Source organism: Mercenaria mercenaria, chromosome 13, assembly GCF_021730395.1.
Source record: "Mercenaria mercenaria strain notata chromosome 13, MADL_Memer_1, whole genome shotgun sequence".
Taxonomy (NCBI): domain Eukaryota; kingdom Metazoa; phylum Mollusca; class Bivalvia; order Venerida; family Veneridae; genus Mercenaria; species Mercenaria mercenaria.
The window spans coordinates 80,375,931-80,402,800 of NC_069373.1; positions in this window are offsets into that span (position 1 = coordinate 80,375,931).

The following is a 26,870-nucleotide window of genomic DNA, read 5'->3' on the forward strand; positions in this document are numbered from 1 at the left end:
GTGGACTTACAATTTTTTTTTAGATCTTTTTTTTTTTTTTTTTTTTTTAAGATTATCTTCCCTTAGTTGTTACTATAAATAACTTATATTGTTACTTTTTTATAACTGACCATAGGGAAAAAACAAGACCACTTTTCTGTGGTACAACATAGATGTTACTTTCAAATTTTAGGTGTATTTTAAGGTATCTCTACCTGGTAAGGAGTTTTTTTTGGACTTAGAAAAACAAATGACTTACAATGATTACTAAACAACCACAAAATTAAAATTCCATTTGCAAATACAGGTGCTAGAGTAAAGAAATTTGCTGTGACGGGCGTATATTGTGATATTCTGGCACTCTTGTTCTTTTTCTTAACAAATGGCCTGCTTGTCTTCTTCGATCTGCAGCTAGGAAACTTGTACTACCATAATCAACCGTTTACTGCATTTCTTAGGCAAGTCGCGATCTTGTAAGAAGCCTTGCTCTTGTCAGCAACCCAACATCTTTCTTTAAAAACCCAGCTTTCAACTGGTGCATTTGTGTTTCTGGTTAACATGTCCTTTCTGTTGTCCAATTTACTTAGTATTGTGTCTTAGTGTCAACTTTTTCTGATAATAAAAACTTGTCTGACAACCCTATAAATATTGATTTTTGCTTATTATGGGATGAAAACTCACCATAAGACAAATCCTCCTCCTGAGTTTGTTTTGTCAGCCGAATTTTTTTCACTAGTCTCATAAGGCTCTTTGTCAAAACTGTAGGAATCATAATCTTCGTTATTACCCTTGTAATTACTGTCATAACCTTTATACAAGTTATCTACTCTGTCTGACAAAGCTTTCAAATCTTTACCCTGTTTATAATGTTATTGTTCATTTCTTGAAGAATTTTCAACACTTGTGAATTCAAATTCTTTTCACATGCAACTGCTGGAGCCTTTCCTTTAGCAGAACATGTAGCCTTCAACGGTAATTTGTCGGACTATTTATCAGTTTCCTTATGAGAAACACTCATTTCTGCTCTTGACGGTTTCTCTAAGCACACTGACAATCGCAGTCACTGTTGGCGCGAATCTCACATGAGACCAAGAGTAGTATGACATAATAGAATCATTACCTGAAAGACATCGAACTTTCACCACTATCAGAGATAAAAATAATATTTATTAATCTTACAAAATAAAGATTAGAACTATACCTAATTATTGGTGGGGGGGTTATAGGAATGGTCTCCATCCGTCTGTCCATAACACTTCGTGTCCACTCCATATCTCCTAAACCCCTTGAAGAATTTTCATGAAACTTGGGTCAAATGATCACCTCATGAAGGCAATGTGCAGAACGCAGGAGTCAGCCATGTTGGCTCAAGGTCACAACTCAAGGTCAAAGGTTTTAACCTTCCATTTTGTGTCCACTTGATATCTCCTAAATCGCTTGAAGGAATTTTATAAAACTTAGGTCAAATGATCACCTTATCAAGACGATGTGCAGAACTTATGAGTCAATCATGCTGGCTCAAGGTCAAGGTCACAACTCAAGGTCAAAGGTTTGAGCCTTACATTTTGTATTCACTCTGTATCTCCTAACCCCTTGAAGGATTTTCATCAAACTTGGATCAAATGATCACCTCATCAAGAACTCATGAGTCAGCCATGTCAACTCAAGGTCAAGGTCACAAGGTCAGAGGTTTGAGCAATGTATCTCCTAAACCCCTTGAAGGATTTTCTTGAAACTTGGGTCAAATGATCACCTCATCAAGACGATTTGCAGAATTCATGAGTCTGCCATGTCAGCTCAAGGTCAAGGTCACAGCTTAAAGTCAAAGGTTTACCCTTTCACTATCCATAACAGTGGCGGGGGATTTAGCTGTCTTTCAGACAACCTTGTCTACTAAAATATGGAAAAATACATGTCAGAACCAGTAATGAAACAAAAATAATCTGGTATATAGAATATAACAAGAGATCATCGAGTGATCTTAATGCCGACCTAAAGACTAAAGCTCTGTATAGTATTGTTTATATACCTTCCCTGTATAGGAAAGTGGAGATAGACAGACTGTCCATTTGATTACGTATATGTACTATCATATAGTAACATGAAATAACTATCAATTATTGTATTAACATTGTATACATAGAAACCTGTCATGCAAATTTACTTCTTTTATACAATCATTGTAATTAACAAATTACATCATTTTTTTTCTAAATAACAAGCCTTCTTAGGATACAACAAGGTAGAAGGAGCCAAAGTAACACCATTGGTGATTAAACATGTCAATTTTTTTTAAATTTTAGTGACAGATGACCCTTAATAACTCACAAGCATCTATTGTCACAATGAGAAACAAGTTAAAAATGTAAACAAGTGGCACAGACCTTAACAATCTTGGCAGTGACATTGGACCTATGTGGTGTCATCAGTGCTTGCATCAAAGATCTCTTTGGCCCAGTGGGAGGTTCATCCTCAGGAGAAGTATAACAATGTCATCACTGACCTGTACTGGCTTTGCATAGCCAAGTGAACTTGTGGAAACAGTCCAAAGCGCATCTGGTTTTCTGATAGTGTTTGATATTTTGTAGGTCATGTTGACTCTAACCATGGTAAATTTGTGGAGTTGGTAGCACTTTAAAACATATAGGCCTCTTTGCCATTAACACCAATGATATTAAAATACTGCATTGTTGCACTCTTGCCCTGATAGCTTAGTAGCTTTTTTGATTTTTTCAGGACTCTTAAGCTTACTGTGACTTTCTTATCTTTCGACTGGTCAGTCTAGTGAAGGGATGCAAAGGAATTTTTCACCAAGTTTAAAAAGAAATGTGTATTTTGGGCACAAATAGGCATAAAACTTTATTAACATACATGACAAAAAATTAAATTGTTTAAATAAATTATTAAATCAAAGATGAATGGCATGTGCAATGCAAGGCATATGGAATGTTTTTAAATAATCTTATCTTGTTCTTCCTGTCTTATGTCAGAATAGACAAACAGTTCCGTACTACTGAACTGACCAGTTCTGTATTACAGCCCTAAAACGGATAATTCAAATGGAAATGACGTCAGCATGAAAAAACAACTCAAATATTCCTGCGCATTTCGTGGAAATTAAATGACGTTGAGGGATAATGTATTCATTTATTCATTTTTTCGCGTTTTATGCTGGTATAGCATCAGTGCATGTTATTTTCTTGTAATAACATCTTCAGAATCCCTCGGAATTCTGTAGACGTTATAGCATGAAAAAGCATGCGTTTTCCCTACGTTATTAAATGAATAGGCCATAAACAAAACTATATTTGGATGTCTTATTCTGCTGAGAACCTTAACGTCACATGAAAGTGCATTCTGTACCAGTTTCATACACTGTATTTTCACAGTCTTGACTGCCACAGGTGTGCACAGCCATTGGGCCATATGCACATTCTAAAGCTTCCATTTGCAATTTACAGTCCCATATGTAAGCTTTCAAGAGTGAATTCTGGCACATTAATATCTGTTGTCACAGTAATCATACTTCCACTTGTCTTTTCTGGTAGAAAGGAGGTTTTAAGGGCTTGACGTTGTAGACTTCAAGATGGTGTTGTGGCCTGTTGATCCGGAAGACAGTTATTTTGTTTACATTGCCCTAACCGACTCCCGACAGAAAATGTGGCAGGCAGATCTGGAAAAATGGTAGCCTGCTGATCTTGATCTAACTTATTGCACCCAGTTATCATGGCTTGTTGATCTTGATCAGAAAGAATGCTGGTTTGTTGAGCTCCCACTGACTGACCACTGCTTTCAATTGCAGCTTGCTTGTCTGAAGCAAATGTGGTTTGTAAGCCTTGTCCCAACTGTTCACTGGAATGTGTTGGATGTTCCAATTCTAAGCCTTAAATTGTCTCAACTTTTCACTGGAATGTGATGGATGTTCCATTTCTAAGCCTTAAATTGTCCCAACTTGTTACTGCAATGTGCTGGATGTTCTAACTCTAAGCCTTGTCCCAGCTGTTCACTAGAATGTGCTGGATGTTCCAGTTCTAAACCTTGTCCCAACTGTTCACTGGAATGTGCTGGATGTTCCAATTCTAATGATGTTCCAATTCTCAGTCTTCAATTGTCCCATCTGTTCTCTGGAATGAGCTGGATCCTTAAATTGTCCCAACTGTATACTAGAATATGTGCTGCATGTTCCAATTCTAACCCACATGAAAAAGTACTGTCTGAATGAAGCTGAATTTTGGCTGAAAATTTGTCTGAATAATGGCTGAATATCAAAGGCTGATTCATATCTGACACAAAATTCAGAACAGTTTCAGCTTTGAAATTTATTCTCAATCATGTCTGATAAAACTATTCAGATAGACTTCAAACTTTTTATGCAGACTTTTATTTCTGAATAATGTCTGATATGCTGAAAACTAACTTAAAATGGAACAATCCAGAGAAAATTCAGAGTCCAGACAAGATTCAGATGGTTATTCTGACAATTTTTTCAGACATATCATTCAGACATTTCATTCAGATATTTTTCAGACTTTCTTTTGAATAATGTCTGACTTCTTATTCAGACTTTTACTTCTGAATAATGTCTGACATGCTGAAAAATAACTTAAAATGGAACAATCTAGATAAGAGAGTTCAGACAATATTCATAAGACTGTTTAGACAATGTATTCAGACAGTATTCAGACATTTCTAGCAGCATAAAACACCAAACAAACAAAAGTCCAAAATTTTAGAACTCTGTCACATCATTCTTTTTGTGTCTCTTTCTTCTCCATCTCTTCAATAACTTCTTTTCAAACATATTTTTAAGGTATGGCAAATGTTAATAGAATATGAGGTTACTGACAAATAAAAATTAGGACTAGGAAGATTACTCGGTTAATCGGATCCGATTCAATTACTAGGTTTAACTGGTTTCAATTTTGCAAAACCGCTAATCGCTTTCAAACAAAAAACATGACAAATCGTACTTTATCCTTATAGATTTCTTTGACAGCACATAAACCTATGGTATATTTCACCTAAAACACATCATCAACATAATCGGTAGTCTCGGATTTGCCTGTTGTGATATATCTAAAATAAAATACACCAAAATACGACTTATCAATTATCACACTGCTTTCAAACGATAAAGTCTGTAAGTTACTAATGAAGTCAGCTGCTGGAAGTACCTTGATATAGTTGTCAGGAAAGAAAACAGCATGTTCAATATGGCGGCCGATTAACCGGTTCGATTTCATACAAATGATTAACCGGTTTCAAAATTTTGAAATCGTCCCAGTCCTAATAAAAATGAAAACCACAAGTTTGAGTAGTCAACTAAAAAAATAAAAATATAACAGGAAAAACTGGTGTTTTTTATGCCCCCAGCATCTACTGATGCAGGAGGCATACAGTGATTGTCCTCTCCATCTGTTTGTTCGTTTGTTCCTTCGTTCGTCCGTCCGTTTAACCAAATGGGACCGTTTCATCTAGCATCAATTACCCTTACTAGAATGACTTGATACTAATGCAGATGTAACCTGTGACCATTCCTCATCTTCACACATCACCTGACCTCAGTTTGACCTTGACCTTGACCTCATTTTGGACTTAAGTTGCTTTATATGAGCCATCTCTTGGTTAACCAAATTGGATGGTTTCCTCTAGCATCAATAGCCCTTACTAGAATGACTTGATACTAATGCAGATGTAACCTGTGACCATTCCTCATCTTCACACATCACCTGACCTCAGTTTGACCTTGACCTTTACCTCATTTTGGACTTAGGTTGTTTTTTATGGGCCATCTCTTGGTTAACCAAATGGGACTGTTTCGTCTAGCATCAATACCCCTTTCTAGAATGACTTGATACTAATGCAGATGTAACCTGTGACCATTCCTCATTTTCACACATCACCTGACCTCAGTTTGACCTTGACCTTGACCTCATTTTGGACTTAGGTTGCTTTATATGGGCCATCTCTTGGTAAACCAAATGGGACCGTTTCCTCTAGCATCAATACCCCTTACTAGAATGACTTGATACTAATGCAGATGTAACCTGTGACCATTCCTCATCTTCACACATCACCTGACCTCAGTTTGACCTTGACCTTGACCTCGTTTTGGACTTAGGTTGCTTTATATAGGCAATCTCTTGGTTAACCAAATGGGATCGTTTTGTCTAATATCAGTACCCCTTACTAGAATGACTTGATACTAATGCAGATGTAACCTGTGACCATTCCTCATCTTCAGACATTCCCTGACCTCAGTTTGACCTTGACCTCATTTTGGACTTCGGTTGCTTTATATGTACCAGAATTTTCACAGAATGTTATACATTCGTTTGAACTTACCCAGTAGTAAAACCCAAAACATGGTCATAGGTAGCCGTTCAGTGAATAATACAAACTTTTTTACCTGTTACATCTCATTACAGTACTATAGTGTTTACTGGAACAAACTTTATTTACACCATTGTTATCATTATAACAAGAAAGGTGATAAAATTTAGCTGATATAAAAAAAAATTGATGCCAGTATTTTTAAACCTATGCTGCCAGTATTTATAAATCTATGCCCAGCTAAACTTTGTGAACATAGAGCGTTTTGGTCAGGAAAAGTCAGTGAAAAGTTAGGGAATTTTATATTCTCTGCTTTGTGGGAACCCTGATTATGCATCTCTGGAACTTAACTGGTCTGTTTAAGAATGTTTCAGATTGTTAGATGTTTTTATATTTCTCTGAAAGAATTCAAACACTAATAAAGGGATAAAGTTGATATTTTGTGTAAATGACAGAGGATATTGAGAGCTTGTGCAGTGACAAACAACTATAACTCTGTTGAATATCATTTTGGAATTATTCTCTCATATTATATTTCAGTATGCCCGTCATGGAGCATATATAAGTCGCAAACTATTTAAAAAGGATTTTGCTGGAACTTCATACAATGATCCATGTCATTAACTGTGACAATACATTGATCCTCCTTGCAAGCTTCCATTTAATATGCTTAGGCAATAGACCATGCTTATAATTGTTCTGTTTTATTCAAATCAGTATTTTATCAATTTGTATTATTGAGTTACCTTTCTTTCTTTTTGCTGTTTCATCACCAATGTTTTTACTTGACTTTTGTGATTCAATAGAGTCATTGTATGCAGTCGATTTCGGCAATGACATTTCTGCAAGTGAAACATTACAGTCATGTAACACCTATTTGGTTTATAGGTGATTACTAGCAAGAGAAGTTGATTTTAATTTTTACATTGAAATAAAGCTACCTCTCCTCCTCGATTATTACCAAAATTTATGTGTCATGAAAAACTAGCTTTTTTTTACATTTCAAAGTAAACTAAGATTTATCATGTTAATTCTATGATAATTCTCTATTATCATGAATAGTGTGACCCACTGGAAATTGAACAGTGGGAAAAAGGAATAACGTCCGATACGCTGAGACCAATCGGGCCAATCTGACAACTCATAGCAGCCAAATCAAAAACACATTTACTTACCTCTCACATCATTTCTCTCAGTCCAATAGTAGAAGAAAGCAACCTGGACCTTGTCGAGTCTCCTTGGAGTCTAACTCTTCCGGATAAACTTTTCTAGTTCTGCTCTTAAGCCAGGGTCAGCAACTTCACTCAGCTCCTCTGGCATTTTGAATGGCCTGCATGCTGATAGCCTGAATGTGTGTGGTAGGTTTCCCTTCTCTTCTTCAGGGTCATTGGAAGAAGGTGTGACAGGGGAAGAATGTATCCCGATTCCTTGGGTGAAATTCTCCATGCCACTTCTCAAACTGGAAATATCAGATGCACATGCTGACACATCAGATAACCCAGTGTCAACCTTTTTATGCCCCCCAAGGGAGGCATATAGTTTTTGAACCGTCTGTCGGTCTGTTCGCAATTTTCGTGTCCGGTCCATATCTTCGTCATCGATGGATGGATTTTCAAATAACTTGGCATAAATGTGTACCACAGTAAGACGCAAGACCCAGGTCTGTAGCTCAAAGGTCAAGGTCACACTTAGACATTAAAGGATAGTGCATCGATGGGCTTGTCCGGTCCATATCTTTGTCATCGATGGATGGATTTTCAAATAACTTGGCATAAATGTGTACCACAGTAGGAAGACATGTTGCGCGCAAGACCCAGGTCCGTAGCTCAAAGGTCAAGGTCACAATTAGATGTTAAAGGATAGTGCATTGATGGGCGTGGCCGGCCCATATCTTTGTCATCAATGGATGGATTTTCAAATAACTTGGAATGAATGTGTACCACGACATGTCACACGCAAGACCCAGATCCGTAGCTCAGAGGTCAAGGTCACACTTAGACGTTACAGGTCATTTTTCATAATAGTGCATTGATGGGTATGTCCGGTCCTTATCTTTGTCATTCATGCATGGATTTTAAAATAACTATGCATGAATGTGTGACACAGTAAGACGACGTGTCGCGCGCAAGACCCAGCTCCGTAGGTCAAAGGTCCTAAACTCTAACATCGGCCATAACTATTCATTCAAAGTGCCATCGGGGTCATCCTATGGAGACAGCTCTTGTTCTCTATGCTACACAGGCGTGTCTCAAAGTCTTTTAAGATTATCTACAACAAAGCTTTTCAGGACGTCCATTTCATCCTCTAGGTCTTCAAATTTCAACTGTAAGTCTTCCATGTCGTTCTCCATCATATATCTCTGAAAAAAAAAACAAAAAAAAACAATCACTTTTAATATATACTATTGAAACAATTCACTTTCCTAAGGTAGCTGAAAAAAAGACATGTCATAGGACAAGGTTAGGACAGACAAGGTAATAGTCCTTCAGTTGCAAATGTACAGAAGAAAGGACAGATTCATGACAGGGATTTGGACAGGGTGGGGCAGGGGAGGACAGATCCGGGACAGGAATGGGACGGGACAGATCCGGACCAGCCATGGGTCATTAATGAGACAGGACATGGGTCATGAATGAGACGGGACAGCCCAGGACAGATTCATGACAGGGATTTGGACAGGGTGGGGCAGGGGAGGGACAGATCCAGGACAGGAATGGGACGGGATAGATCTGGGACAGCCATGGGTCATGAATGAGACGGGACAGCCCAGGACAGATTCATGACAGGGGTTTGGACAGGGTGGGGCAGGCATGGGACAGGGAATGGACAGATCTAGGGCAGGAATGGGACGGAACAGCCCAGGATAAATTCATGACAGGGTTTTAATAGGCTGGGACAGGGGAGGGACAGGAACGGGACGGGACAGCCCAAGACAGATTCATGACAGGGGTTTGGACAGGTAGGTACAGGCATGGAGCAGGCATGGGACAGGGGATGGACAGAACTGGGACAGGAATGGGACGGGACCGTTCCCGGACAGCCATGGGTCATGAATGAGATGGGACAGCCCAGGGCAAATTCAGTCTGCTAGGCAATGCTACATATCAAATAGCTAAGATCTAGGCCTTCTGGTTTATTTTAAGAAAATTTTTGAACATTTTCCTATGTACAATCAAGTGAACCCTGGAGTGGGGGTCAGTTTTGACCCCAGGGGTCATGATTTGAACAAAGTTTGTAGAGGTCCACTAGGCAATGCTACTTGTCAAATATGTAAGCTCTAGGGCTTCTTGTTTATTTTTAGAAAATTTTGAAGGTTTCTCTATGTACAATCAAGTAACCCCATGGGACGGGTCAATTTGACCCCGGGGGTCATAATTTGAACAAATTTTGTAAAAATCTACTTGGCAGTGCTACATGTCAAATATCTAAGATCTAGGCCTTCTGGTTTATTTTTAGAATTTTTTTTTTAAAGATTTTCCTATAGAAATCTATGTAAAATCAAGTGGCCCCTGGGGCGGGGTCAGTTTTGTAGAGGTCCACTAGACAATCTTACATGTCAAATAACTAAGCTCTAGAGCTTCTGGTTTCTGAGAAGATTTTTTTAGGTTTTCCTATGTAAAATCAAGTGACCCCTGGGGCAGGGTCAATTTTGACCCTGGGGTCATGATTTGAACAAACTTGGTAGAGGTCCACTAGGCAATGCTTCACACCAAATATCTAAGCTCTAGGGCTTCTGGTTTTTGAGAAGAAGATTTTTTAAAATTTTCATTTCGATTGCCATGGCAACCAGAGTTCTTCATGGAATTCAGTTCTTTGAATTTTTTTTAAAGAAGATGATCCAAGGAATATCCCTGTGAAGTTTCATCAAAATTGGCCTGTTAGTTTAGGAGGAGATGTTGTTTAAAGGAAAGTGTGGACAGACGGACGACAAAGCCGGACTGTGAGCAATCACAATAGCATTTTCTGCTCAGGTGAGCTAAAAACGGACAGTTTACGGCACTTAACGGACTTTTTCACAAGGAAAAGATAACAATATTTAGACATGTATTACCGACGAATTCGCCGTTGTTTAGTAATTGAATCTGTTTTATTCATTCACGCGAAGGATAAAAATACATGTTAAAAGTTATTTCGTGTTAATATCTCACTCTACTAATTTTTTACAGCTTGTTGAAGTAGAATAAATTCGCAATAAAAAACTGTGACAATTACAAGAAGATAGTGTTCTCCAGCACTTGCACCTTATATAAAACGTGTAAGAACAGACAGATTTTGCTCAAAGTGGTATTATTTCGTAGAGGTCATGTCTAGCTGCAATTACAGGCTTTTTTGGGTCTTATTTCATATATTTTCTGCCAAAAAATATATGAAAACTGAGGTGTTACTGGCATTTCTTGGCCCGGGAGATGGTACTGAAGTTCGAGCCGGTCCGACCCAAGGAGCCCTGGTTGCCCAAACTGAAAGAGGCCGCCATTGCCAGACGCGGACCGAGGAGCTCTACACAGACATGTCTTCGGTTTTAATATACGTTGAACAGTTAAATATGGAACTTTGCAAGAGCTTCACAGGGCCGAACCGACTTGGCATGGTTAACACTCCTGAATGTTTTGTTTAACACAAAGCTACCAAACCATAAGTAAAGTTACTTTATTTTGAAAGATCTAAAAATGGCTTGGCCGACCCAGTTGGGTCCGCACCTTGGAAACCAAGACGAAAAGAAAGTTTGTTGAAAAACTTAATACGGGGCAAGCATGGGACAGGGATGGACAGATCCGGGACAGGAATAGGACGGAACAGCCCAGGACAGATTCATGACGGGTTTGAACAGGGTGGGACACGCATGGGGCAGGCATGGGACAAGGGAGGAACAGATCCGGTACAGTCATGGGACAGGAATTGGAAGGGACAGACGGGGATAAGGTTGGAACATGGGTAACACATGCACCGGAAAGACATGGACACATGGTTGGATAATGTTAGGATGAACACGGGACAGGAATGGGACGAGACAGCCCAGAACAGATTCATGACAGGGGTTTGGACATGGTGGGACAGGCATGGAGCAGGCATTGGACAGAGGATGGACAGATAGGGGACAGTCATGGGATAGGAATGGGATGGAACAGCCCAGGACAGATTCATGACGGGTTTGAACAGGGTGGGGCAGGCATGGGACAGTGGAGGAACAGATCCGGGACAGTCATGGGACAGGAATGGGAAGGGACAGCCCGGGACAGACGGGGATAAGGTTGGAACATGGGTAACACATGCACTGGAAAGACATGGACACATGGTTGGATAATGTTGGGATGAACACGGGACAGGTCCGGGACAGCAATGGGACGAGACAGCCCAGAACAGGATGTAAAGCCTCTATGGAAGAAGGAACCAGAGCTTTCATGTCCTTAGGAGAAGGAAGAGTCCTGATCAAACCGCCGTGTCTGATGATAACTGGGGCTCTCTGTACCCCGCTCCAGGGGTGTTAAGTTAGAGTTCTGTACGACCTGCTGTGGTTCTGTACCCTGCTCCAGAGGTGTTAAGTTAGAGCTCTGTACGACCTGGTGTGGTTCTGTATCCCGCTCCAGGGGTGTTAAGTTAAAGCTCCGTACGACCTGGTAAGGTTCTGTACCCCGCTCCAGAGGTGTTAAGTTAGAGTTCCGTACGACCTGCTGTGGTTCTGTACCCCGCTCCAGAGGTGTTAAGTTAGAGCTCTGTACGACCTGCTGTGGTTCTGTAGCCCGCTGCAGAGGTGTTAAGTTAGAGTTCTGTATGACCTGGTGTGGTTCTGTACCCCGCTCCAGGGGTGTTAAGTTAGAGCTCCGTACGACCTGTGGTTCTGTACCTCGCTCCAGAGGTGTTAAGAGTTCCGTACGACCTGCTGTGGTTCTGTACCCCGCTCCAGAGGTGTTAACTAAGAGATCCGTACGACCTGCTGTGGATTTGTACCCCGCTCCAGAGGTGTTAAGTTAGAGTTCTGTACGACCTGCTGTGGTTCTGTACCCTGCTTCAGAGGTGTTAAGTTAGAGTTCTGTATGACCTGGTGTGGTTCTGTACCCCGCTCCAGAGGTTTTAAGTTAGAGTTCTGTACAACCTGCTGTGGTTTTGTACCCCACTCCAGGGGTGTTAAGTTAAGAGTTCTGTACGACCTGGTGTGGTTCTGTACCCCGCTCCAGGGGTGTGAAGTTAGAGCTCTGTACGACCTGGTGTGGTTCTGTACCCCGCTCCAGGGGTGTTAAGTTAAAGCTCCGTACGACCTGGTAAGGTTCTGTACCCCGCTCCAGAGGTGTTAAGTTAGAGTTCCGTACGACCTGCTGTGGTTCTGTACCCCGCTCCAGAGGTGTTAAGTTAGAGCTCTGTACGACCTGCTGTGGTTCTGTAGCCCGCTGCAGAGGTGTTAAGTTAGAGTTCCGTACGACCTGCTGTGGTTCTGTACCCCACTCCAGGGGTGTTAAGTTAGAGCTCCGTACGACCTGTGGTTCTGTACCCCGCTCCAGAGGTGTAAAGTTAAGAGTTCTGTACGACCTGCTGTGGTTCTGTACCCCGCTCCAGAGGTGTTAAGTAAGAGATCCGTACGGCCTGCTGTTTTGTACCCCTCTCCAGAGGTGTTAAGTTAGAGTTCTGTACGACCTGCTGTGGTTCTGTACCCCGCTCCAGAGGTGTTAAGTTAAGAGCTCCGTACGACCTGCTGTGGTTCTGTACCCCACTCCAGAGGTGTTAAGTTAAGAGTTCTGTACGACCTGCTGTGGTTCTGTACCCCGCTCCAGAGGTGTTAAGTTAGAGTTCTGTACGACCTGCTGTGGCTGCTCATTGCTCTTTGTGGTCTGTTTGTCTTTATGCTCAGAGGGTGCAGGTGTATCAGGATTTGTGATGGTCTCTTCCCTTAACTTGATAATTGCCGAAACTGCAGCAATGTCTGAAAAATATATAGAGGTCATCAGGGCTCCAGATAATTTTTTTTGGCCTATGAGTATTTACTCATCATAATTCTTGTGAATAAGTAAAATGGTAAAATCTGAAATTGACTAGGAGTAATTTTACTCCTGAAAATTTGTAAATGGGGCATAATTTTGTGGAAATACATGTTTAAGGAAGGGGACCTGCTCATCTGCGCTTATTTAATGACTTAAAAAAGTAAAAATAGGTTTCAAAGCAATATGTCTATAAATGAGGCCCATATTTTACTTAAGATCCAACCATGAGTTATCTAACTTGGTTATTTTGTTAGGTCTGATGAGTGAAAAGACTTGTATTACGTTTCAATTCAATATCATCTGTGGTTACTGAGATAAGGCCTTGATATTTATTGCACCTAAAACTTAAACCAAGTTGTCGAAGTTTCTTACTTAAACAAGGCCCATTATTTGCATTAAATTCAACCAAGAGTTATCTAACTTGGTTATTTCAGTACGTTTGTTGACTGGGAATGCTTGTATGAATTTTCAATTAAATGCAAGCTATGGTTACTAAAATGTGGACTTAATAGTAGTTGCACACAAAACTTTAACCTGATATAGTATGGTGTAACACAGACTCTGACGCCAACAAAAAGGTGAGTAGAATAGCTCAGACTATGTTTTGAATAGCCTAACTAAAACAACAGAATATAGTCCTATTTTTTAGTAACAACAAAGCTTACTAATAATGGATAAAAAGTATGAATACATTCAACAGAATTTATTTCAGAATATTTAACAAAAATACCCAAATATGCGAAATGTGTAACATAATGGCAGTAATTTTAACCATAGCTGGAAGGATATTATATCCAACGTGATTTGCTCGATATTTATCCACTTCGAAGTAGTCAGACTGTAAGACTAATCTTCATGTAAAATTTAATACTCTCAATATTTTAACAATCAGTGGAAGTGGGTTAACCCCACAGGGCCCTCGATCGGCCGTTTTTGCCGCCCAATATCGGCTGCTTCCCCCGCCAAAATAGTATCCTTTTTTTCCCCCTCCAGAGAAAAAATTCCCCCTTACAGGGCATTCGGTTGACCCGAGGTCCCGGGTTTTTGATCCGCGAAAATCGAGAAAAACTCGTATTTGACCCGCACAAAATATGCTCCGTGCATCGGATTGACTCGCGGAAATTTTGTTTGATGCGTCTGGAGTTCGAAAGTTCTGCCCTTTGTCAATCAAAATCACAGTCAATTTCAATACTGTTCGCTGTCATACGCGGAAGTATGGCAGTAGGCGGAGCGTCATATGTTAATTAGCTGCTAACAGATGTCAATCACGCCACGCGCCGATTGACACGTGGTCATCTCGCGGTTTATATTTGGTACAATAATCCCTGTCATTATCAAAGGTGTTTACTGATCAATGTGTAAAAATTAATTGATAAACAATGCAGCTTTAGATTATCGTCTTTGCACAAATTGGATAATTGAAATCATTATTTTGTTTGCTTGAACGATTACGTGAGCCGGTCAACCGTTACAGTCTATAGAAAATTTATGATCATTGCCGAGGCTTTGTTTGGTCCAAATAAATTAAATGCTTTAATAAGCAGAAATTGTAAGTATTGCATAGGTATGGTAAAAAAAAGAAATTTAAAACAGGTATTTCATCAAGAATTTTAAATATTTACTTTCGTTTTCCATATTTGTCACCCGTTTTCGCGACCGTGATTTTCGGACATTTTCATTATTTCTTACAAGATTTTTTAGTACAATTTAAATAAAAAGCCATTTGAAAGTCTGCATTTAAGAAAAATATGATCACTTTTGCAAAAGCAGCCCTTATTTTTGAAGCATTTTTGATAATAAAATGCAGAGGCACCAAACCCCACCCACTTTTAGACAACTAAAATATAAATTGATTAAAAAAATGTGTAATGATAAATGTACTTGTTTTAGATAAAGTTTGTCAACGTTTCATTAATAACAGTATAGCTTGTCCCATGAAAAGCTGATCTTGACATGATATAATTGCAGTTACCAGTAGTATGTTGACAAAAAGAAACAACTTTAGTGTAATGAGAGTTATACATGTTATAGTTCTTACATAGTATGTTATTCTTTGAAGGCAATGAAAATTCCCCCTTTTGGCTAAAACGACGCGAAAATTCCCCCGCCTGAGGGCTGCTGACCCCTTCCCCCAAAGTAGAGTGAGGGCCCTGCCCCAGCTTGGTAGTTCAAGTGCACAAGTGGTAAAAAAAGCTTGGTTACCAGCACATGTGGAAGTTTGAACTGGAAAACTGGGTTCATTCCAATTCAATTAATGGAAAAAATGGGGAGAGGTTTACCTTGTACTATAGTATTTGAAATGAATCAATGTTAAACTAGAGCTGCTTTTGAGAAAAGCGCATATCTCCCACAACTGCCTAATCATCTAGATTGGCATTTCTTCTCAATCATGTATACAAGTTAACCATGCACCTGGCATCAGTGAACAGAGCGATTTTTGATAATTCAAGAGTCATAATTCTGAATTGCTTAGGCTAATTAAGCTAGTAATTGAAATTGGCCAAGGACTTGTTGTCGAACTCATTTTGTTCAAGTTTAGATGACGATCTGATGGGAATTGTACATCAGTGTACAAAGAGATCCGAGTGATTTTCAGTAATTCAAGGGCAATAATTCAGAAGAGCCTGGGTCGATTTGACTCGTTATCGAAATTGCTTGAAGACTTACTGTGTAACATAATTTGTTCAAGTTTGGTGAAAATCTGATGAGAACTGTTTGACCTCGAGTGTGGACAAGAGTAAAAAGGCCGATTTTCTGTAATTCGAGGGCCATAACTCTTTAAGTGCCTAGGCAAGTTTGGCTCGTTACGGAATTTGGCAGAGGACTTATTGGGAAACACATTTTGTTAAAGTTAGTTGCAGATTGGATGAGAACTGTTCGACTTGGAGCATGGACAGATTTGTGACAGACACACACACACACAGCAGTAAATCAATATATCTCCCACACCACTATGTGGTGGGAGACATAACTCTTGAGTAAAGCAGCCAGAAGTTTTGATTTATTTTGAGACTACATGTTTTGAAATACACGTCCGATAAATATCAGCCAAATTACAGCCAGTACAGTAGTATCCTTCCATCGAGTGCTTCTGACATAACCCTACTTGGGCTGACTAGAAAACAAAATAAATAAGGCACAGTTACATGAAATACCTCATGTTAACAACATTTTTGGAGATTGTCACAATGAATATATCGCAGACACTGGTCCACGTAATTATACATTTTACTGATGTTTGAATTAACAATTTTACCCAGGCTTATAAATTCCCTATTGTCTAATCAAGAGAGCCTCAAGATGGCCCTAGGTTGCTCACCTGAGTTACACACCATAACAGTGTAAACATGTTTTACCTAATGATCATGGAGAAAAATATTCTGACCAATTTTCACTAAGATTGGACCAAACATGTGGCCTCTTGAGTGTAAACATGCATTTTCTTTCATTTGACCTAGTGGCCTAGTTTTCTACTCCACATGACCCAGATTCGAACATGTCCATTTCATGAAAACAAAGTTTCAAGATTAGAGCAAAAGAGTGGTCTCTAGAGTGTACACAAGCTAGTCCTTTGATTTTACCTAGTGACCTAGGTTTTGTTCCCACGTGACCCAGATTTGAAATGGTCCAAGAATTTATGATAGAAAATATTCTGACCAAGATTTATGAAGATAGAATCAAACATGTGACCCTAAGGGTATAAACAGGCTTTTTTTTACCTGGTGACCTAGTTTTTGACCCAACATGACCCAGATTCAAACTTGACCTAGAGATCATCAAGTCAAACATTCTGACCAAGTTTCATATTGATTGGATCCTAACTGTGGCCTCTAGAGTGTTCACAAGGCAAATGTTGACACACGAAGGACGCCGCACAACGGACAATGACCAGTCACAATCCCTCACCTTGAGCAGTTTATGCTCAGGTGAGTTAAAAATTAAAGATGGTTTATTACCAGTATGTTCAGCATACTTAGCGAAATACAATGAAAAATAAGTTTCCACACCACTGCTGATTGGTGTGTTAATGTATAAACAAACCCCAATTAATTGTTCCTGCAGTTGATTGCAGCTCAAAATTTCATGACTTCATTCACTTTTCCTTTAATACATTAATTAGCATTGTCTGGAATTAATTAGACAGACAGAAAATAACAACAAAAAAACCCCAACAACATGTATTGCCCTCGCCACAACAAAAAGTACCTTTAATCTTCACAACTGTTCCAAAATCAAACGATACACCAAAGGTAGTCATAATCAGTTCCATAAAGTTTTAGGAAGTTATTAACAAATTATTATCAAGATAATTATGAAGCTTTATGCAGCAAGGTTAATTAACCTGATATCATAAACTTATTGCAAGTGTTATGCCAACCTAATAAGGTTAGTTGTATTAAATGTCCATTTCAGGGTCCATGTATAATAAAGTGCTTGCAGATATTGCTTACTGTTCCAGTGTATTAAACAGTTCTTACATGAGTTCAAAGCAATTGCTACATTTCTGTTTTCTAAAACATTTATGTACTCAACACCTATGAAAAATGGATCTTTAAGTAGCCTGATTGGCAGAACTGAAAATAAAGTAACAAAATTCTTCGAAAATATTGTCAAACACAGAAAAAAAACAAACAAGAGGGCCGTGATGGCCCTATATAGCTCACCTGAGTTTAATTGCTTGCTTGAACAAAGTTCTTTGCTAAAGCTCCCAAAAAAAAGAAGAAAAAAAGCTAGGTGAGAAGGTCATAGTACTTAAATCTGTCAAAATGTTATACAAATCTCTTTGCTGTGGCTTCAACAAGTGCTGTCACTATTGGTGACAAATGCCCCCGAGGTAGGCCCAAGAATGGCACACTTGTATGTGCAAAAAATTACCTATCATTTTGTGACCTTGACCAAAGATGCCATGGTCATAAGCTTGACACATCTTCTCAATATGGTTAACATTTGTGTCAAATTATTTTCAAATCCCTTGATAAATGGCAGAATTCTGGACCAGACAAGAAACACCTTTGAATTATAAGTGTGACCTTGACCTTGCAGCTAGGTGTCTGGGTGTTGCACATAACACTTCATCTCATTATAGGGAACATTTATCCAAAGAAATTTTAAAATCCCTTCATGAATGGCACAGTTATGGACCGGACACAAAACATACCCTGTTAACCTTTGACTTTTAAGTGTGACCTTGACCTTAGAGCTAGTGGTCTGGGTCTTGCGCATGACATGTCGTCTCATTATGGTGAACATTTATGCCAAGTTATTTCAAAATCCCGTTATGGATGAAAGAGTTACAGCCAGACAAGAAGATATTTAAATTCATTTCCTATTTCAGTCTATGTAAAACTTAGAGCCGCCCGGGCAGGGTCTCTTTTCACCAAAGGGGCAAAGTTTTAACAATGGTGGTAGAGGACCATAAGGCAATGCTACATACCAAATATCAAAAGCCTAGGCCTTGCAGTTTCAGGCAGGAAGATTTTTGAACTTTTTTCATATAGAAGTATATGCAAAACTTGGGTCCCCTTTGGTGGGGCCTCTTTTCATCCCAGGGATATAATTTGAATAATCTTGGTAAAGGACCACTAGGCAATGCAACATACCACATATCAAAAGCCTAGGCCTTGCATTTTCAGAACAAATTTTCTTAGAATTTTTCCTATATATGTCTATGTAAAACTTGGTATCCCTGTGGCAAGGCCTGTTTTCACCCCAGGGACATACTTTGAACAAACTTAGTAGAGGACCACAAGGCAATGCTACAGATCTTCAAACATGCAAAGTATGAAAAAAATTCTTACTTGTAGAACAAATTCGCCTGAAACATATCCAACATCCTTAAAGGCCTAGGTCTTGTGGTTTTTTCCTATACAAGTCTTTGTAAAACTTGGGACCCCCAGGGTGGGGCCTCTTTTCACCCCGAGGTTTTAATTTGAATAATTTTGGTAGAGGACCATAAGGCAATGCTACATACCAAATATCATAGGCCTAGGTCTTGTAGTTTCAGACGAGAAGATTTTAAATTTTTTTTTCTATACAAGTCTATATAAAATTAGGACACCGGGGACGAGGTCTCTTTTCACCCTAGTGTAATAATTTGAATAATCTTGGTAGAGGACCACCAGGCAATGCTACATATGATACCAAATATCAAAGGCCTATGTCTTGTGGTTAAGAAGATTTTTTAAGTTTTTTAGCTCACCTGTCACAAAGTGACAAGGTGAGCTTTTGTGATCGTGCGGTGTCCATCGTCAGTCCGTGCGTGCGTGCGTCCGTCCGTCCGTAAACTTTTGCTTGTGACCATTCTAGAGGTCACATCAGGCTGTCTAGCATCCCTAAAATTCCTACTTTTTCCTATTTTTTTTCAATTTGGCTAAAATTCCTATTTTTTTAAAAAAATCAAAGGAAATTCCTAAAAAGGCCCTATTTTTTCACAAAGATTCCTAATTTTTTAACTTTTTTGCAATGATCAAAAAGAGAAAATGTTTTAAATGTTGTTTAAAAGTTCTTCTAATTCAGAAAAAAAACAATTTAGCACAGTTCAAAACAGTGGAAAGCTAGGAGACGTCTTTTCTGTAAATAAAGCATTATTTCTGAGTTACTTTTATGTCAATCACATAAAGGTAAGCACATAACATGGTCTTTAAAGTCCATATTTTGATTTGAAAATTCCTAAATTTAGCCCTAAAATTTCCTTAAAATTGTACCAAATTCTTAATTTTAGCCCTATTTTTTTGTACAAATTGCCCTAAAATTAGCCCTAATTTTTTGTCGGGGTATGCTAGACAGCCTGTCACATTTTTCATGGGATCTTTATGAAAGTTGGTCAGAATGTTCATCTTGATGATATCTAGGTCAAGTTCGAAACTGGGTCACATGCCATCAAAAACTAGGTCAGTAGGTCTAAAAATAGAAAAACTTTGTGACCTCTGTAGAGGCCATATATTTCAAAAGATCTTCATGAAAATTGGTCAGAACGTTCAACTTGATGATATCTAGGTCAAGTTCGAAACTGGGTCATGTGCCTTCAAAAACTAGATCAGTACGTCAAATAATAGAAAAACCTTGTGACCTCTCTCAAGGCCATATTTTTCATGGGATCTGTATGAAAGTTGGTCTGAATGTTCATCTTGATCATATCTAGGTCAAGTTCGAAAGTGGGTCACTTGCAGTCAAAAACTAGGTCAGTAGGTCAAATAATAGAAAAACCTTGTGACCTCTCTAGAGGCCATAATTTTCATGGGATCTGTATGAAAATTGGTCTGAATGTTCATCTTGATGATATCTAGGTCAAGTTTGAAACAGGGTCATGTGCGGTCAAAAACTAGGTCAGTAGGTCTAAAAATAGAAAAACCTTGTGACCTCTCTAGAGGCCATACTTATGAATGGATCTCCATAAAAATTGGTCAGAATGTTCACCTTGATGATATCTAGGTCAAGTTCGAAAATGGGTCTCGTGCCTTCAAAAACTAGGTCAGTAGGTCGAATAATAGAAAAACCTTGTGACCTCTCTAAAGGCCATATTTTTCATGGGATCTGTATGAAAGTTGGTCTGAATGTTCATCTTGATGATACCTAGGTCAAGTTCGAAACTGGGTCACATGTGGTCAAAAACTAGGTCAGTAGGTCTAAAAATAGAAAAACCTTGTGACCTCTCTAGAGGCCAAATACTTCATGAGATCTTCATGAAAATTGGTCAGAATGTTCACCTTGATGATATCTAGGTCAAGTTCGAAAGTGGGTCACTTACCATCAAAAACTAGGTCAGTAGGTTAAAATAATAGAAAAACCTTGTGACCTCTTTAGAGGCCATAATTTTCATGGGATCTGTATGAAAGTTTGTCTGAATGTTCATCTTGATGATATCTAAGTCAAGTTTGAAAGTGGGTCATGTGCCATCAAAAACTAGGTCAGTAGGTCAGATAATAGAAAAACCTTGTGACCTCTCTAAAGGCCATATTTTTCAAGGGATCTGTATGAAAATTGGTCTGAACGTTCATCTTGATGATATCTAATTCAAGTTCGAAACAGGGTCACGTGCGGTCAAAAACTAGGTCAGTGGGTCTAAAAATAGAAAAACCTTGTGACCTCTAGAGGCCATGCTTGTGAATGGATCTCCATAAAAATTGGTCAGAATGTTCACCTTAATGATATCTAGGTCAAGTTTGAAACTGGGTCACGTGCCATAAAAAACTAGGTCAGTAGGTCAAATAATAAAAAAACCTTGTGACATCTCTAGAGGCCATACTTTTCATGGGATCTGTATGAAAGTTGGTCTGAAAGTTCTTCTTGATGATATCTAGGTCAAGTTTGAAACTGGGTCAACTGCGGTCAAAAACTAGGTCAGTAGGTCTAAAATTATTAAAATCTTTTGACCTCTCTAGAGGCTATATTTTTCAATGGATCTTCATGAAAATTGATCTGAATTTTCACCTTGATGATATCTAGGTAAAGTTCAAAACAGAGTCACGTACCTTCGAAAACTAGGTCAATAGGTCAGATAATAGAAAAACCTTGTGACCTCTCTAGAGACCATATTTTTCAATGGATCTTCATGAAAATTGGTCAGAATTTTTATCTTGATAATATCTAAGTCAAGTTAAAAACTGGGTCACATGAGCTCAAAAACTAGGTCACTATGTCAAATAATAGAAAAAACGACGTCATACTCAAAACTGGGTCATGTGGGAAGAGGTGAGCGATTCAGGACCATCATGGTCCTCATGTTTGCTATACATGTCTGTGTTACACTTGTGACCCTTGGGGCGGGGCCTCTTTTAATCCCTAAGGCATAACTTGAACAATCCTGGTAAAGGACCACTAGATGATGTTACATACCAAATATCAAAGCCGGCAATTGGTTTTGGACAAGAAGATTTTCAAAGATTTTCCCTATATAAATCTATGTAGACCATGTGATCCCCACATTTGATCTGCGGGGGAAAATTTGAACAAACATGGTAGAGTACCATTACATGATGCCACATACCAAATATCAAAGCCCTAGCTACTGTGGTTTTGGACAAGAAGATTTTTAAAGTTTTTCTTTTCTTGCCATGGCAACCAAGTTCTGTATGGAATTCATTTCTTTGACTTATTTTCAATGCAAGGAACATTCCTGTGAAGTTTCATCAGAACTGGACTGGTGGTTTAGGCTGGGAGGTGTTGACAGACAATAACTGACAATCACTGACCACAAAAGCTCACCCTTGAGCATTTCGTGCTCAGGTGAGCTAATTACTAACATGTAAGGCAAACTTACAATTCTTATATATTTATGTATTTTGCTCAATATTTAAAAGTGACACCTATTGCTTGCTTAGTGAAACAGAATTTTGGCATTAAAGCCTAGTTTGGTAGGTTAAACTGCAACCTCTAAATGCTATGTATTTTTATTCACAGATTGTCTTGAACTTTGTCTTTTAACAAGGGCTATCTGTAAAGACAGCGAATGCTCGACTATTCGAATTATTGTCCCAGAAGCAGGAAAATATTATCATAAATGTTAAAATATCTACAGAGTGATCTTGGCACCCACCATTGAGCGATTTTTGAAAATTCCAAATTTCAAGACTAGATCAAGGTCAAAATCAAGGTTAAAGTTCATTTTGGTACACAAAACTGTGCATGTGGCCCAAATTTGAAAATGTAGCTTAAGAAATGTGAAAGTAGGTCACTACATCAATTTCAAGGTCAAAGTTCATTTCTGTACACAAAACTATACATGTGATTGAAATCTGAAGGCTGTAGGTTGAGAAATATGGAAGTAGGTACTACGGAAAAATCAAGGTCAAATTTCAAATCAGAACACAAAATTATGCATGTGGTCCAAATTTGAAGCCTGTAGCTTGAGAAATGTGAAAGTAGGTCACTAGGTCAATCTCAAGGTCAAAGTTCATTTCGGAACACAAAACTATGCATGTGTTCCAAATTAGAAGGCTGTAGCTTAAGAATTGTGGAAAAGGTCACTAGGTCAAAATCAAGGTTAAATTTCATTCCGGAACACAAAACTATGCATGTGGTCCAAATGTTAAGCCTGTACCTTCAGAAATTTGAAGGTAGGTCACCAGGTCAATGTCAAGGTCAAAGTTTATTTCTGTACAGAAACCTATGCATGTGGTCCAGATTTATATAACTCTGTATAATTAAACCATGTGACCCCTGGGGCGGGGCCATATTTGACCCTAGAGAGATAATTTGGAAAATCTTGCTAGAGGACTGCTAGATGATGCTACATACCAAATATCAAAGTCCTAGGCCCTGTGCTTTTGGACAAGAATATTTTCAAAGTTTTTCCCTATATAAATCTATGTAAATTATTAAAATAAACAAAGAGCCATAACTCACTCAAAAATTACTGAACCAGTCTGATTTTTAGAGGGACACAACTAGGGTACCAATACATCATTCTGACAAAGTTTGGTCAAAATCCTCCCAGTAGTTTCTGAGGAGATGCGATAACGAGAAATTGTTAACCGACGGAAGGAGGGATGGAAGGACAACAGTCCACAGACGCAGAGTTATTTGAAAATGCATGTCATAGTTATGGGACTTAATGCAATCAACTAGTTTTATAACCCCAAAGGCACACGTGAAGTTTCAATTCAATACCTGCATTAGTTTTGGAGATAGTAAACATGCATGTTAAACTTTATCCCAGATTTTCTACATTCAAAAGGGGACATAATTTGCATAAAATACATGTCAGTTATTGGACATGACCCAGTAAGGTTGGTAATTGACCGAGTAAGTTTCAAAGCTATATGCCATTAAATGGCACTTGCATGCAAAACTTTTAACAAGGTACGACACTGATGCCAGGGTGAGTAGAATAGCTAGACTATTCGACTATTCTTCGAATAGTCAAGCTTAAAATTATGATCCATAGTAAAACCATTTATCCTTTGATTCAATTTTCAACACTGAAAGACTTAAAATCTTTCAAAGTATTAGAACTTATCTGTCAGTTTTTTCAGCAGGTCATTCTGTATCTGTCAATACACTGTGTATCAGTGACATGGAATTCATTTCTTTTGAGAACATCTGCAATAATTGACCACAATTTCGACTTGTTCCTTGCAGCTTTTAAATTTTCCATGTGCTCTAAAATGGTACCAAGTAATAATCTTGTCTCTGCATCACTCCATTCATGTCTTTCTTCATTGCTGCTGCCTGAAAAAAAAATCAGCGAATAAATGATGCACATCTGTAAGTCCATAATAATTTTAACTCGACTTTTCGAAGAAAATGTAGAGCTATTGCACTCACCCCGGCGTCGGCGTTGGTTAAAGTTTTTGATAAAGTCAAATATCTCTGTTACTATCAAAGCTATTGACTTGAAACTTAAAATACTTATTTACCATCAAAGTCTACACCAGGAGAAACAATCCCTTTAACTCTGATTTGAATTTTGACAGAATTATGCCCCTTTTTAACTTAGAATTTTTTGTTAAAATGTTTGATGAAGTCAAATATCTCGTTGCTATTTAAGCTTTTGACTTGAAACTTAAAATAGTTATTTACTGTCAAAGTCTACACCAGGAGACACAATTCCCATAACTCTGATTTGAATTTTGACAGAATTATGCCCCTTTTTAACTTAGAATTTTTTGTTAAGGTTTTTGATAAAGTCAAATATCTCTGTTACTATCAAAGCTTTTGACTTGAAACTTAAAACAATTATTTACCATCAAAGTCTACATCAGGAGAAACAATCCACATAACTCTGATTTGAATTTTGACAGAATTATGCCCCTTTTTAACTTAGAATTTTGGTTAAAGTTTTTGATAAAGTCAAATATCTCTGTTACTATCAAAGCTTTTGACTTGAAATTTAAAATAATTATTTACCATCAAAGTCTACACCAGGAGAAATAATCCGCATAACTCTGATTTGAATTTTGACAGAATTATGCCCCTTTTTAACTTATAATTTTTTGTTAAATATTTTGATAAAGTCAAATATCTCTGTTACTATAAAGCTTTTGACTTGAAACTCAACATAGTTATTTACTATCAAAGTCTAAACCAGGAGACACAATTCCCATAACTCTGATTTGAATTTTGACAGAGTTATGTCCCTTAATTTGGATTTTTTTTACTGGCAAAGCTCTGATTCAGAGTCAAGCATTGACAGGGCTCGCACAGGCCTTGAAAACTCCTTGAATTTGATGGTAGTCCTTGAATATGAGAAAAACCCTACAAAGCCTGGAAAAGTACTTGAATTTTGAAAAAAACTGTTGGAATTTGACCTTTCACTCCTTGAAAACATTATGTCCATAACTTTCCTTTGCAAAAAGAATAAGGCTTTAAATAAATCGGAGAAAATGAAAATAAATTCTTTGAATTTGCGCGATTGGGTCACTCAATGATTTCCCCGTATGCTATGATAGTGGTCTACGGCCGCATTTTATCGGTATTTACACAAAATGCTATTTCTACTTTTATCACCGTTTGCATATTTCCGTTTCTGTTTATAAACATGGTGAATATAACACACAATTTCTTGCTATTTGCGAGTGTTTCAAGTGAATTAAAATGAGTAAGAAAAATAAAGAAATAAAGAAAAATAAATGTGTTTACTCAGGTACGTTGGAGACAAACGACGAATATAAACAGTGGCTGAAGCCCTATAGAGCAGACAGAACTAAGTGTATTTGTACATTGTGTAACAAAATTCTTGACATATCATCAGTGGGAGATAGTGCGCTAAATTGTCACAAGAAAAGCATTAAACAACAGCTAAATAGTGAATCCCATAATCAAACAATCCAGTTACGTCATTTACAATGGTGTGACAAGTGATAGTTGTTTTAATTTGCATTACATGATGAAAACAATAAAAGTTGTTCAAATTAGGTCGTGGTTTTGAAAAAAAAAAGTCCTTGAAAAATTGTAAAAAGTCCTTGAAAAGTACTTGAATTTTGTCTCTGATATTCTGTATGAACCATGATTGAGAAAAGTCGAGCGCGCTGTCTTACAGACAGCTCTTGTTGTTTATTTGTTTGGGGTTAAACGCTGTTTTTCAACAGTATTTCAGTCATGTAACAGCAGGCAGTTAACCTAACCAGTCTTCCTTGATTCTGTACTGTACAAACCTGTTCACCCTCCACCGCCGCGGCGTTGGAAGCACCGCTTCTGCGAAAGCTATGGCCAGTGTGATAATCATGTGTTAAATGCAAACAGAACAAACAAATTCAACGTCGACAGGTAATACATCAACTGGTGCCTCCACGAAGTGTTTGTGGTACCAATGTGAACATTTGTCTCACACTGGACTTGATCGCCTAAGCAGGCGGGTAAATTGTAAATACAATAATTTTCTATAGAAATAATGTTCTGCTGTGGGTTTTTTTCCCGACGAATACTTAGTCTTTTTAGTTGTTGGGAAGTCCGTCATTTTGTCGTTTTTATGCCCCCAAAGGGAGGCATATTAGTTTTCAACCGTCCGTCAGTTCGTTCATTCGTCCGTCACTACGTTAACTTTTTGCATGAAGGCACTTAACTTGCGAACCACTGCACCCAGGACCTTCAAACTTCACGTGCTGATAGTTCTTATTGAGTACACGACCCCTACTGACTTTGGGGTTA